Source organism: Xenopus laevis, chromosome 1S, assembly GCF_017654675.1.
Source record: "Xenopus laevis strain J_2021 chromosome 1S, Xenopus_laevis_v10.1, whole genome shotgun sequence".
In the NCBI taxonomy this organism is placed as follows: Eukaryota; Metazoa; Chordata; class Amphibia; order Anura; family Pipidae; genus Xenopus; species Xenopus laevis.
In genome coordinates, this window is record NC_054372.1 from 101075743 (window position 1) to 101091204 (window position 15462).

The following is a 15462-nucleotide window of genomic DNA, read 5'->3' on the forward strand; positions in this document are numbered from 1 at the left end:
GATTAAACGAGGAATACAATTTGTCCTGCTATTTATAAAGCATGCTGAGAATAATGCTTGTGGAATCCACCTGTTACATATATTAATGATTCTTTCCTGCTTCCTTTCAGATGAGGAAAAGCTTGTAGACTCCAGGGACAGGTAAAAATAAAAATATTTTTTCTTTAGCAGGGTTAGCGTGTGGCTAGAAATTTGTTACATTTTTATCTTTTAATCTTTTGTACAGTTTTTAGCCGTTGCTTTGTTACTATATATTGTATACTATATATCTGTTTTTATCCTTTTTCTAGCGAACCAGCTTTGATGTAACAAGCCGGAATGATTAAATCTTTTTTACACAGTGGGACACATTAACTATTATATGTCACTTTTTACTAAACAGTTTTTTGGATTGGATTTTAAACTTTAGGTATTTCCATACCTCGTTGGGATTGGACTACACATTTGATGGGAGAGTTGGAGGGTGTTGTTCTCTATTCTGTATGTTAATTGCCTTAATTGTTTTAACTTTATATTGTCTGCACATTGGTCACTTTTGTAAAAAACAAAAAGAGAAAGGGGTTCGCCCCGAAACGTCGCACGTCCGCACAAATAAACAGCAAGGGGTCACCCTGCACTGCAATTGCCCTGTGTGCCAGTGTATCTTTACTTGAACCAATTTGAGGCACTAGGCAGAATGTAAACTATCCCATCTAAAATCTCTGGCAAAAGAATTTATGGTTGATCCATACTGCTGGACTATTCCTATTGATACTTTTATTTTCAGGACAATGAGCCTGTCAGCAGAAGTTCTGTTACTTACCAACTACCTGTAGCCAAATACATTGTACTGAAAGCAGCTAATGTAACCTGTAGATCCATATAATTTAGTGTAGACATGTCAGATTAAAATTATATTTAGGGGTGAATTTAAAGTATTTACCTCTAAGAGGGCTACAGCTGTTCAAAACTGGGCTCCATACACAACAGACGCATATGATTTTGTTTGATATTGGGGTGGGCTTAGTTTAAAACAAAACATCAATATGTATAGATGAGAAGTCCTTCCCCCATTCAGATCCAAAATGAAATGAATTACCACTTAGGGTAAATAAGTGCATACTTTGCCTTTATTGTCTATAATATTCTTAACTGCTAATGAGGAACAGTACTTGTCATGGCTGCACGCTTATCAGTTCAGGGGTTAATATTGTACTTAGGCAATAACGTTAAGTGCAACATTAACCCCTGTACAGTGATAAATATTGCCATTATTAAGGGAAACAGGAATAGGTTAATACTGTATCATGGGGTGATTTATTTATTTGGATTTCAGGTCTGACTACTTTAAGCCTTGTAAAAGCCTATGGTTGCTTGTAACATTGCAACCATAGTAACAATTCTATACAGGCCCACCCTTGTTGGCTAATACCATTCTGTGTTTATTACAATATATGTCGCCATGTGTGCTGAACAAATTAAGTATCTGTTAGTATAGGTATGGGTATATATAATTTATGTGAAAGTATGGAAGGGTGTGTGTATGGATGCCTGGTTTTCATTTCGAGGGGTTGAACTTTACGGACTTTGTCTTTTTTCAACCCAATTTAACTATGATTTAACATGACAGGACTACAAGAATCAAGATAGAGCATGTAGAAAGGTCTGGTTAGTCCAAATACTAAACAGACCCAAAGGTTCTGACAAGGACATGCCTATATCAGAGCACAATTTAAGCATCATGCATAGAATACATAAACACAAATATGGAGTGTCTGGCTAAACATAATCTAAACCTCTGTTGTCATGCGATTTTGACACACTTTGGTCAATTCTGAACATGCAAATGATGAGTTCTTTCCAAGATTTGGCTAAGGAGAATTTGATAATCAGAAGGTGGGTGATGTCGGGTTAACCCTATCGTGGGCCCTGCGGCCAAACAATCAGATTACAATAACAGCCAGCCAGCTGACAGGACGAGGATAATGTTGGCTAGCTGATGCGGTCCTTGATTGGGATGGAAAATCAAACCTGCTCAATCAGGATCTGGGTGATTTTTGCCCAGATATTGGTCTGGGAGGCAGTCAAAGGGCCCCAGAGACTGGCAGATAAGCTGCAGAATCAACATTTTAAATCTGTCCGTGTATGGCCACCTTAAGGCTAAGGCCACACTAGGCGATAGCGCCGCGATTTGACTCGCGGCGACTTTTAAGCCGCAATCGCTGGGGAAACTTTTGCGCTGGCGTCTATGGGGAATCGCGAAAAATCGCCAGCGTAAAAACACACGCGGCGATCTTTTCTCTACTGTCGCTCGAAATTGCCTCGCTAGGCGATTTTTCGCGACAATAGAAAAAAGATCGCCGCGTGTGTTTTTACGCTGGCGATTTTTCGCGATTCCCCATAGACGCCAGCGCAAAAGTTTCCCCAGCGATTGCGGCTTAAAAGTCGCGGCGAAAAGTCGCCGCGAGTCAAATCGCGGCGCTATCGCCTAGTGTGGCCTTAGCCTAAGGGACAGATCTGAGTGGATAGATACTTGCAAAATAAATGTGGTCTATCTGCAAAACATATTAAAATCACTGGGGTGCATAAATCCTAATTTTATATCCAGTCCCTGAAAAGGTTGGGAAGCAGCATTGCGTCCTCACAACAAAATGAAAGTCAAACAAAAACAAAAATTAGTTAGTTAGTTATTCTTATAAAAAATGTTCTTTTTATAAAGCATCTGAATGAGCCCAATTTTTATCATATAAATTCAACAAAGGGACTGTTTAAGCCTTTACCTGTGCCAACATTTTGGGTGTATTTAGACTCCAGTGAAAAACATATTTTCCATACTGTGAAAAATTGTAGTAGATACACTTAGGGGCAGATTTACATAGGGTCAAATTAATTAACCCTCGATATTCGACTGCCGAATGTAAATCCTTCGAATATCGAAGTCGAAGGATTTACCGCAAATAGTTCGATCAAACGAAAAATCGTTCGATCGAACTATTAAATCCTACGAATCGTTTGATTCGAAGGATTTTAATCCATCAATCGAACGATTTTTCTTCGACCTAGAAATGTTAGAAAGACTATGGGGACCTTCCCCATAGGCTAACATGGCACCTCGGTAGGTTTTAGGTGGCGAAGTAGGGGGTCGAAGTTTTTTTTAAAGAGACAGTACTTCGACTATCGAATGGTCGAATAGTCGAACGATTTTTAGTTCGATTCGAGGTCGTAGTCGAAGGTCAAAGTAGCCACAAAAAAAACCATTCGAAAATCAAAGTTTTTTTTCTTCTATTCCTTCACTCGAGCTAAGTGAATGGGCCCCCTAGTTTAACAAGCAGTTGTTTTTAAATAATCTGTGCAGTGTTGTGGTGTCGGTACATAAATCCTTCGATTCTGTACCCCCAACTCTAAATCTGACTCCTCTTTTTTTAATAAACTAATATATTTTCCATATTGATTAGAAGAACACAACATACAAGGCATTTCATCATTACCAAAATCCAGCAGTTTTAAAGCTATATGAAAATGGGGTCTGTTTTTGGGAACAAATCAAAGAGCAACCATTGGCTACCAAAGCCTGTCACTGCCAACCTGAATGAGAAACCTATGTTATTGAGGCTTCTCATTTTATTAAAGAAACTACAAACATTCCTTAAACCTAAAGTTTAAACAAAAGACAAAAAGAACAAAACAATAAGGTTATAATAGCTCAGTCGGACTTCACACTAGTGAAACAACTAGGCACTGGGCTGTATTCTTACAGCAGAGAAGTACTTTATGATGACTATTATCTGTGAAACAGGAAATTATAACATGTTGTATTTTTTTTTCATTACAATTTAAATTTATTAGAAGTCAATACATTTTTTCCGACATCTACTCCAGGTACCTGAAATTGCTTAAAAATCGCACTCCACAGCTCTGAATCTGTGGAACATAGTACGTGTAGTAACTATAACATTCATGCAAGTAAAGGAAGCCATAGGCGTTAAGATTTTTGTCTCCCTAACGACTGATTTTAGTGCGATCCGACAAATTATCATGAGGTCAGTGGGCACCGAATGATGATGTATAACAATTTTTCGCCCAACATCAGTCAGAAAATCCATTGGTCAGGTTAGAAGATTTTTATAATTCACAGTGAAATGTATCTATTGTCCAATTGTTTGGAGGGACAAGCAAGCAGCTACCCACAGTTTTCCTGGCTTCAACTACACAATATCGCTTGAAATAGTTGTTTTTGTTGATGGACAACTGACACATTTAAACCATTGTTTCAAGATAAGCTTGGTCCTACGGCAACGAAAAGATCTTGGCCACCTTAAGGAAGTTCTAAAAGTCCATTTACAGTTATCCAGTAACTCCCAAACAATTACATTATAAAAGGGATTCACTGAAGCAAAATCACAAGCTTTTGTCAACAGAGACACACACAGGCAAAATCTAGAGGTGGAGGTATTAACACCTATATTTGCATCTGAATGTGTTGTTTTGGGTAACTAAAATGGCAGAACTAACCATAGGAATGCTAAACAAATGGGAGCTGGATGAACTGAAGTTATTAAAATAACACCCTACAAGATTAAAGTGTGGCTAACGGTGGCCATACACGGGCCGATAAAAGCTGCTGACAGACCGTGGGGCCTGTGTATGGGGCCCCCCCGATCGAGATCTGGCCGAAAGTCGGCCAGATCTCGATCGGATGGGACTAAAAATCCCGTCAGATCGCGGCTGCATCTGTTAGTTGATGCGGTCCTGTTACTATTCGTTAGGATCCAATCGTTGGGCCCTAGGGCCCACGATTGGATCAGCCCGATATTGCCCACCTCAAGGTGGGCATATCGGGGAGAGATCCGCTCGTTTGGCGACATTGCCAAACGAGCAGATCTCTCCGTGTATGGCCACGTTACCTCAGTAGTTAGGAAGTGAATAAATAGTCCCCACTGGGTGGACATAAGGCAGAGAGACACAAGGCAGAAACACTGACATATAAGTGGCCTTACAATAAACACTGGGAATCTGATGTGTTAAAGAACCCAGCTTTAGAAAAAAAAAGGTTTCCTTGTCTTACTTGTCTTCCTAACTTACTTGGCCCCTGTATCTGACACACAAAATTCAGAGTTTTGTCAGTATTCTTTGCTACTGCATTTCCAGGAATGAAATGGCCAAGATGGCAGAGCTCTCTACATTCTGTGGCTCGATAATTACATTCGGAAGGGGACAGGGGAGGCAGTATAATGGCACAGTAGGGGGGAGAGCCCAGTTTGTCTACAGTTAAATTTGCACAGTTCTGTAAGGAGGACTGCACATTCTCCATGCCCAGGGCAGGGGAAGAGAAACAAGAAGAACTGGAGTCACACACAGACTTAATTGGTAAAATACCCTTTCACATTAAACGCCTTTCCTTGTAGTACAGACTTTCACCATAGGAATCTATGGAATCTCTTAGCCTGCTACAAGCTGCTAGCTACAAGTTGCTCATGCAGTATGGCCCTGACGTTCTGTAACTATGAGATGACGTTTATTTAAAGCATTTGCTATGTGGTTCTGTACGTTTCACTGAACAGCCATGCACATGTACATTGGTCTCCTTCTTCTCTTTACCCACAGGGTAGGAGACTAACACAAAAGAGGAGAGGGAAATTGGTTTTGACCAATTTTGACCAATATTTTGGCCAACAGGTGCCCTTTAAGTTAGAGTCCTGGGTGGTTCCAGTCAGGCAGACCCGTTCCTTATCCAAAAACCCCTGACCTGAAACCAAACACGTACCTGCCACTACCCGACCCAATGACCCACAAAACTGGTGAGTGGTGTCACCATGGCTTGAAAGCGATGGACTCTGGAGATGGATCAACCAGGTTCAGGAGAAAAAATTCTTTGAATGTCGGGGATTGTGGGATTGATAAAACAAGAAAGGATGAGATAAGATAAGACAAGATAAGTTTAGCTGGGCATCCAGCATGGTACCCACGCGACCAGTTAGTTAATCAGAAACGACTCATCTCAGACCTGACTGAATTACAGGTACCTGGCCCACTGCAGGTCTCTACCTTAAGTCTGTGATAAAAACCATTTCAACATTAAGGGGCAGATTTATCAAGGGTCGAAGTGAATAAGAGGGAATTTTCGAAGTAAAAAAATTCGAAATTCAAAGTAATTTTTTGGATACTTCGACCATCGAATAGGATACTACGACTTCGAATTTACTTTGAATTCGATTTGAAGTAAAATAGTTTGAATATTCGAATATTCGATAATCAAAGTACTGTCTCTTTAAAAAAACTTCGACTTCAATCTTTTGCCAAATTAAACCTGCCGAAGTGTTAGCCTATGGGGACCTTCTAATGCATTTTTCTAAGTTTTTTTTAGTCAAAGTTAAATTGTTTGATCGATCGCTGAAATCAAACGATTTAATAGTTCGATCGAACGATTTTACTTCGACCGCAAAACGGTCAAAATAAACTTCGACTTAGATATTCGAAGTATAGCCATTCAATGGTCGAATTTCGAAGTATATTTCACCTCGAAATTCGACCTTTGATAAATCGGCCCCTAAATAAACCCAATAGGATTGTTTTGCCACCAATATGGATTCATGCAACTTAGTTTAGATTAAGAACAAGGTAATGTTTTATAATTACAGACATGGAACCTGGACTAGAATGCTCAGGACCTGGGGTTTTCCAAATAATGGATCTGTCCTTAATTTGGATCTTCACATCTTAAGTCTACTAGAAAATCATGTAAATATTAAATGATTACAATAGGCTGGTTTTGCTTCCAATAAGGATTAATTATATCTTAATTTGGACAAAGTACAAGGTACTGTTTTATTATTACAGAAAAAAAAAAAATCATTTTAAAAAATTTGGATTATTTGGATAAAATGGAGTCTATGGGAGATAGCCTTTGCATAATTTGGAGCTTCCTGGATAATGGGTTTATTGATAATGGATGCCATATCTGTACAGAGAAACAGGAAATCATTTTTAAAAATTTGAATTACTTGATTATAATGCTGACTATGGGGGATGGCCTTGCTGTAATGCAGATCTTTCTGGATAACAGGTTCCAGCTAACAGATCCAGACATTCTGATATTCTGAGACAATTTGCAATTTGTTGTTATTTTTTATTATTTGTGTTTTTTTATTCAGCAGATTTGCAATTCCAGCAATCTGGTTGCTATGGACCAAATTACCATAGCAACCATGTATTCATCTGAATAACAGACTGGAATGCAATTAGGGATGGTCTGAATAGTAATATGAGTAATGAAAACTCACAATAACATCACACTGTTACCCCATTTTAAAGCTGGAAGAAGCAGAAACCAAATAATTTAAAAACTATACAAAATAAATAATGAAGTCCAACTGAAAAGTTGCTTAGACTTGGTCATTCTATAACATATAAAAAGTTAACGCAAAGGTAAACCACCCCTTTAAGTTGGGTAGACAATACCTTGTACTTGATCCCAACTAATACATAAATATTCCTTACTGGAGACAAAATAATCATATTGGGTTTATTTAATATTGAAATGTTATTCAAAGTACAGAAAGATCCCTTATCCAGAAGATCCCCCAGGTCCTCAGCATTCTGGATAACAGGTCCCATACCTAAGACAGTAAAGTCTAAGTAATTGACACTAACCAGGTATCTGTGGACAGGCATAAGTAAATTATTGATATTTAGAGCCCCCACAAAATGTCTGGCCTCTTCTATGTTTGAACAAGCACAAAATATTTCTGATTAAGGCTAACCATATTCCCACCAAGAGAAATTAATTTCGATATTTTCATAAGGTGGCAGTAGATAGCAATGTGGGGATTTGAAATGTACAGGAATCAAAAGGTGTTTGTATTTATGATCGATTTGTTGAGTCTAATTGTGGGCCTGATGTATAACTTTTTATAGGTGGTAGAGTCACCTGGGACCTGTTAAGTCCTCAGATATATAGTCTAACTTGTTGTAGACAACTTCTCTGCCGTATCTGGCTGATAGATCCCAATGTCATCTCATTCTCATTTTTTTCAGTGTGATGCCTTCTCCCTTCAATCATCTGGTTTTAAATTTAAACGGTTAGGAACTATGAATGTATCAAAATCCAAGGGACACAATTCCAAGGGACCATATTGGTTGCAACATTGTCCCCAACACGCACAAATCCAGTAGTTCTGTATATGGCTGAATAACACCCAGGGGCAGATTTATCAAGGGTCGAAGCGAAAATTTGAAGTAAAAAAAAACGAATTTCAAGCTATTTTTGTGTACTTCGACTAGGGAAAAAATGTAAAATTCAAATATCGAAGTTTATCGTGTACTGTCTCTTTAAAAAATTCTACTTCGACCATTCGCAAAACCTGCCGAATTGCTGTTTTAGCCTATGGGGGACCTCCTATTTGGAATCAATTGGTGGACTTGGAAAAATCGAACTTCAAATCGAATTTGATCAAATACGGTTACTTCGATTCGTACAATTTGAATTTGGAAGAATACGGCCTATTCACCCGCAGAAAAAAACGTCAAATTTTTTCAATAAATTTCGGTTTATTCGAATTCCAAAGTTATGGGAGTTTAAAAAACGTGATCAGTTCACTTATGTGTTGCTGTGTAGTAACTAAACATATAAAGTATATAAGGTGAAGCATTGTTAAAGGACTGTATGCCTTTATTTCTAGGAAGTGACACTACTTTATTAAACATTATTACCAATATTATGAAAACAAAAGCCATAAATTATGCATTTAACAGGTTATTACATTTCAGCTAAAAGATTTACTATTGTTTGAGTAACCCAGTGCTATTTAGGACAGAATGCTGGATTATTCAAATTTTATAACTAACTATAGTTCTTTTTCATGCTGGTTTTGGGCTTGCCTTGCCCCTATTTGTAAAAAAAGTTTGCCCAAATGCAGTAAACCATGGTAGCCAATAAGATATTTCTTTTTAAATACAGGGCCAGTACCCACTAGCTGCTTATTTGTTACTATGGGGTTAATTTACTAAGTGGCGAAAATTCGCCAGCGACGGCTTCACAGCCATCGCAACACTTCACCAGACAAAAATTCGCTCAGACAGCGCTAATTTACTAAAATGCAAAGTTGCGTCCAGGGTGCCGAACGATGGTGAGTTTTCTCTAGGCAATGCGAGCAAATCCTATCACAACTTTGCTAGAGGTCTTCGCTCAGGCTAATTTGCATACGGCGAGAAATTTAAAGTTGAATGGTCGTATATGTTGCAGCAAATACATTACATTACACAAGTCCAGGAAACCTTAATAAAGACAATAGAGTTGTGCCCTACACATGAGCCCACTGTATAGTTAATGTTCCATGTGTTAGAAAATGTATGGGGGAACCAGGTTACCAAATAAAAATTTTAAGGACTTTTGCAGGCTATCACTCTGAAAAAAAGAAAAGATGCCAGAGTTTTTGGACTTAGAAACTCTTTCCACTAAAAAAATATGATGTAAGTAACAGAAGAATGAGGATTATCTATGTACTCCATTGTACTTCGCCTGTTCTGAGCTGGCGAAGGCAAGTCTGGAAAAAAAACGTTTAGTAAAATCTGGTAACGTCCACTCGCCAGAGCGAAAATTCGCCTGCCAATAGAGTGCGAATGAGCGTTAGCGTCTTTCTCTAGCAAAGTTACACTTGTGTCTGTTAGTAAATCGGCGAGTGCCTAAAAACGGTAACGCTGGCGAATCGTTGCCAGCGTTAGTCACTTTGCCCTTTAGTAAATCTGCCCCTATAGTTAATGCACATGGGACAAATGTAATGCCTTTTATTATTTAAACATTCCTTAGGTTGGTTTCATTATTTAATTTAAAACATTAACCAAAGTAATACCTACAATGCCAATTATACAGCGTCTGAGTTTTTATATCATTTGTTGGTAAATTTCAATTGCTTGATGCCTCCGCTTATGTGTCCTACCACCAATTATACCATTCAGCAGAGTGTAGTTTGGAATAGGGGTTATTAAAAAATAATACAGCAAATCTCCTTGATTGCAAAGATCTAAATTTTAATGTAGTTTATTCCTCATAAAAATGTCAGCATCGCTTTAGCCACACAAGCTAATTCCTAAAGGAAATATAGTTTAGCTCACATCCAATTCCCCTGTGGCATGACATTCTGCTACATGCCATAAAAGCACATATTACCAAACTAAAAACTGAATTATATATCATTTTTATTAAAACAAATCATAAGGGAAAGTTTGAATATCAGACACAACCACTGCATAATCATTAATTATAACAAATACCAAAATACCAATATACACCGTAGCACAAAGAAAATAGGCTGTCAGATTAAACTGTACAAACAGTAATGGACCTGTTATTCAGAATGCTCGGGGACCTGCGGTTTCTGGATGACAGATCTTTCTGTAATTTGGATCTTCGTACCTTAATTTTACTAGAAAATCACGAAAACATTAAATAATCCCAATAGGTTGATTTTGCTTCCAATAAGGATAAATTGTATCTTAGTTTGGATCAAGTACAAAGTACTGTTTTATTATTACAGAGAAAAAGGAAATCATTTTTAAAAATTTGGATTATTTGGATAAAATGGGGACTGTTGCCGAAGGCCTTTCCGTAATTCTGAGCTTTCTGGATGACAGATCCCATACCTGTATTCCAGTTTATGTATTGTAATAAAAGGCACAACGTTGCTAAACTGGAGGTCTGTACCACAATAAATAAAGAGTTGTCAACCCATGGGAAATTGGGTCCTAGGGATGTCTAATTTAATGGTCACATTATCCCTTTTAACAACCTTAAATGAAGCCAACCAAACAAAGTAGGTCTCTACAAAAATGCATTGCATAAAACAGCTCATTTATAAAACCCTGTTCCATGGAAAGAAACTATTTTCATAATAATTTACTTTTTTAGTAGTGCCATTGGGTAATCCTAAATAGAAAATTGCCATTTTAAGAAATAAGGGCCACCCCCTGGGATCCTACAATTCATAGTGCACACTACAAACCAAACAAACTATACATGTTAGGTCACATGTTAAAAATAACAAATACCATACACAGAAAAGAAAGAAATTAGACATCCTGCAACACAGGCAAGAATTCTTAATGATGAACTTTATGTTCTGGAAAATGTATTAAGATAGAAATTTTACTCATGTACAAGCCAAGGTGGCTGAAAGTCATTTGAGGTACTCCTCCTATGTAAATGTTTTGAACTCAATGATTAATTTATGCCATGTGGTTTATTCTGTAATTTGGATCTTCATAACTTAAGTTTTAAGTTAAGTTTTAAAGAAGTTTTAAAGAAACTTCGGGTGACGTCGGAAATCTGAAGCGAATCCCATTGTATGCGCTGCAGCACTTATCTGTTATAAACTGTGTTACCTGTGTCTTTTCTCCATTTTTAGCTTTGAAAGGATGCACAGCAGCTTGTTTATATACAGTAACTCTATAGTAGAGTTTCTGAAGCAAACACATTGTTTGTACCAGTGCAGTGCAACAGTACATTATATTGTCATTACTTTAAAACACTTTCATTTTTTTGTGTTACTGTTCTTTTAAATATAAATAATAAATAAATATTGCCAGCCCCTAAACTAAATGAGCTCAAATCAAAAAAGGGTGTATATTTTCTTTTTAACTGTGGGATATATCTCTATCTCTATAACTTTGAGAGTTTTCTTCATTGTTAGAGAAGTGAAGAAATTAAGAGAGTGCACCCCAATATGACTCAAATGAAGATGGCAGGGTTAATTTAGTGTGCCTTTGCAACCTTGTAAAAACAGTCTGAATGCCTCCCTGTATGCCATAATTTTTAAGAATAATATTCTTCAACCATGAATGAGGCATGATTTCCTTTCAAAAACATTGTAAAAAAAAAATCAACTTCCAAAAAAATTGAATTGAGAAGATTTTTTTCAAAGGCGAGGAATGCTGGGGTCAAAGACAGGGTGGAAACTAGACTATAGATGGGACAGAAATTATAATGAGGTATAAAGTAGCATATAGGTGGCCATACATGCTCAGATTTGGTCAGGCATTTTTGAACATATTGCCCACCATTTGGCCTACATATTTTCTGACGACTTTGCTTTGCTTGCCACATTGGTAAAAATCAAACCTGTTTGAAGCCAACTATATTTAGCTGCTACAAATCTCCACATTAGGACAGAAATTAAATGGACAGTGAGGGGAAGAAGTATTGATAGGCAACAACAGTCACATGAACTACAGAGGACATATCTAGACAGAAGCAGAGGTTGCAATAAGCAGGCAAATAGAAGAAACACTGAAATAAATAGGGTGGAGAAGGCAGTTTGGGAAATGAAACAGGTGAGAGAAAAAAGAACTCAGAAGTAACAGAGCAGAGAGGTAAAAAGGGACGGAGAATTGCCACATGGGAGAGGAAGGAATAAGTCAGAAAGCTGCCACAGAGGAGTGGCAGAAAGCACCCTGAGCAAGTAGACATCACATAGCTATCCAGTGAGAGAGAGAACTCCCTTAGATCTGACACAGCAGAGACAGTAGCCCAAAAAAGCAGAGCTGTGGAGTCAGTGTCAAAAGCAATTTTGGGTTTCAGTAGTCAAGATTTGCCAAAAATGTACCAGCTCTGATTCCTAAAAACTTTAAATACAAGCACTGAACACTATTAAATCAGTTTTAATAGCATCAATGAAGGATAATAAGGCAGAAGCAATTCTGTTTCTCAGAACAATACTTTAGTTAATTTGGATTGTATTTAACAGCTATTTTATAGCTATATGCCAGGCTCCAATTGTTTTTGGTTTATGTAGTTTGATTTTTTTTTTTTTGATTTTTTTTATAATTACCAAAGGATGTGGTTTATATTTTTGAGCTTTGGCAGTGATAAAATGTCTTGTATATTGTGTACTTAACTTCTTTTAATCAACAGGCAAAATACATTGGTACAGTAACACCAAAAAATGTAGTGTTTTAAAGTAACTTAACATATAATATACTGTTAGCATGCAATAGTAAAAGCAGTGTGTTTGCTTCAGAAACACTGCTATAGTTTATATACTGTAAACAAGTTCTTGTGTAGCCATGGGGGCAGCCATCCTAAGCTGAAAAGGGAGAAAAGGCACAGGTTACATAGCACATAACAGATAAGCCCTGTTCAGTACAATAGTGTTTTATCTGTCATCGGCTAAGTAACCTGTGCCTTTTCTCATTTTTTTTCCAGCTTGAATGGCTGACCCCATGGCTACACAGCAGCTTGTTTATATGAACTACAGAAGTATTTTTGAAGCAAACACACAGGTTTACCAGTGCAGAGCAACAGTACATTATATAATATTATAAGTGGACTGAGAGAAAGTGGCTCCAAAAGTAACTCGGGGATAGGGGAAAAAGTGTTTCAAGTGTCACAGAGGAAAAGCACCTAAGAAAGTAGGTCACTTGGGGGCCAGAAAAGTGACTCGGGAGGACAGAGAAAAAGCGGTCAGAGAAGTGGCTCAGTAAAGAGGGTAGCAGAGGCCTAGGAAATGGCACCATGGTAAGACGGGAGAGTAAGCGAGTGGCCCTGGAGCTGGGGGAGAGCAAGAGTGGCCTGGGTAATGGAGGAGAGTGTGCAAGTGGCCTGGGACGTGGGGGAGTGTGCAGAAACAACCTAGGGACTGGAACAGAAAGGATCAAGAAAAACCGTCTGTGAACCAACAAATGGAATGGTTGGTGAGAGACAAAAAGTTTTCTGAGGGCTTGCTCAGAAGAAAGGTCTGGGAACTGACACAGTGGGAGAGAAAGTTGGAAACTGGCAAAGACAAAAATACTTGTGAAATCAGTCAGCGTATAAGCAGAAAGTGGCCTTGAAATTGGCCGTGGGGAGGAAGAAAGCTGGCAAAGACCTGGCACATGGTTGTAAGAAAGAAGTCCAGAAGTATGTCAAAAGGGGGAGATAATATAGGTGCAAGGGGAAAAATGGCCCAGAAAATGAAAAAAGCACTTGAGGGAATTAAAGAAAATATGAAAAGAAAATGTGACTCTTTGAGTGGAAAAGCAAACAGGAAGCTGTTGAGGGGTGAGGAAAATAGACCACCTGGAAATAGGTACAAGGAGGAGAGCAATGGAACAGAAATTAGGTGATGGAAAAGGTGAAATGGCACAGGAACAAGAGAAATGGTAAGTGACATTGGTTCTAAGGCAAAAAGAAGAGAGTAACTTGGAAAATGGCACAAGCGAGTTTGAATGGTACAAGGGAAAGGGAATACAAGGCAGGAAAGTGGTCGAGGGGATGTTTAAAGGAAATACAGAAAATGGCACTGAAACAGAGGGGAAATTACCCGAGGCCTCACACAGGGTAGAAAGTAGCAATGAATTTTGCCCAGAATGTAAAGCAGGTAAATGAGTGAGAACCTACACACTGAAGGAAAGGCAAGTTCTCCACATGGCTAGAAATACAGATTTATGTAATTATTCTAATGTGGGTAAAAAAAAATTGTTTGAAAAAAATGAAGTCAAAAAAGGACATATGAGTGTTTTACTGGGGCCATATGAATCTGCAGAAGGAAGCTGACAGCATGTGCCATACATTGGGTTAACTAAAAATATAGATTATATGAATGTCACTGAGGTGAAAGAGTAAATGGGACAGTTTATTTCTAAAGCTGAGACATTGGGAGGTGGTTAAACACACATAAAAGGCAAGAAGAGCAACAGAGCTGAATGGGGGGTGTGGAAGGGGCAGAGAAAAAACCTGGAGGCCAGGGGGTCTCTCTCTCAAGCAGACAGGCAGAGGGAAGGAGGACGAGGGGGTGTACATGGAATTAGACGGCATGACTACACAGTAAAGGAAACCAAGTGGGCTGTAATGTAATGTGAGAGATGGCAATTCCCTCGCGTTAAAATGCCTTTAAAAGAATATGGGGGGGGGGAGACACGTTCCTGTAGAAAGCTTATAACCCCCCCGGCAGCCAGTGGATCTTCTCCCAGTTCTCCCTACATCACACTCTTGCACTTTGCTGAGGGATAAAAAGCCACTGACCTGCTGCAACGCTTATGGTGTTGCCGTCGCTGCTGCTGTAATTGCTGTAGGTTGTGCGTCTCTGGAGATGAAGCCGCTGCTGTTTGCTGGAGGGGTTACCCACCGGGCTGAGCACAGGCACACAAGGCAGGAGGGGAAGCCTAGCTGTGTGTGTGCAACTAGGAGAGCCGAGCAGGAGAGGTGTGCCTGCGCCAGGCAGGAGGGGGAGGACAGAAGGGCTGGGAGGAGGGGAGAGCTGCAGGTTGTACTTCACTAATGCAGTGAGGAGAAACAGAGGTGTGAGCTTTTCCCCGCTGCTATTCAAGTTGGCAGGCAGGTATTACTGCCCTATAATACTAACAAACATTGCTCTGTTGTTGTGAGAAGAGAGAGGCAGCAGTGGTGCTTTAGGAAGAGACATTCTCTCTGTCTGCTACACAGGGTTGTCACCAGGCCAGTGGAAATGACAAGCACACCAATGTTATTAATGAGGAAACATAAAGACAACATAC

General features: G+C 38.8%; 1 protein-coding gene across 1 annotated transcript in view; it reads right to left on the reverse strand.

The window, feature by feature from the left end:
- The window catches only part of LOC108703720 (polycomb group RING finger protein 3), a 49734-nt gene extending 34485 nt beyond the window's left edge, over nucleotides 1–15249 (reverse strand). Inside the window, exon 1 of the mRNA XM_018239918.2 lies at nucleotides 14972–15249. The gene's annotated coding sequence lies outside the window, so the exon portion shown is untranslated. The remainder of the gene's footprint in view (nucleotides 1–14971) is intronic.
- Between the last annotated feature and the right edge of the window lie 213 nt (nucleotides 15250–15462).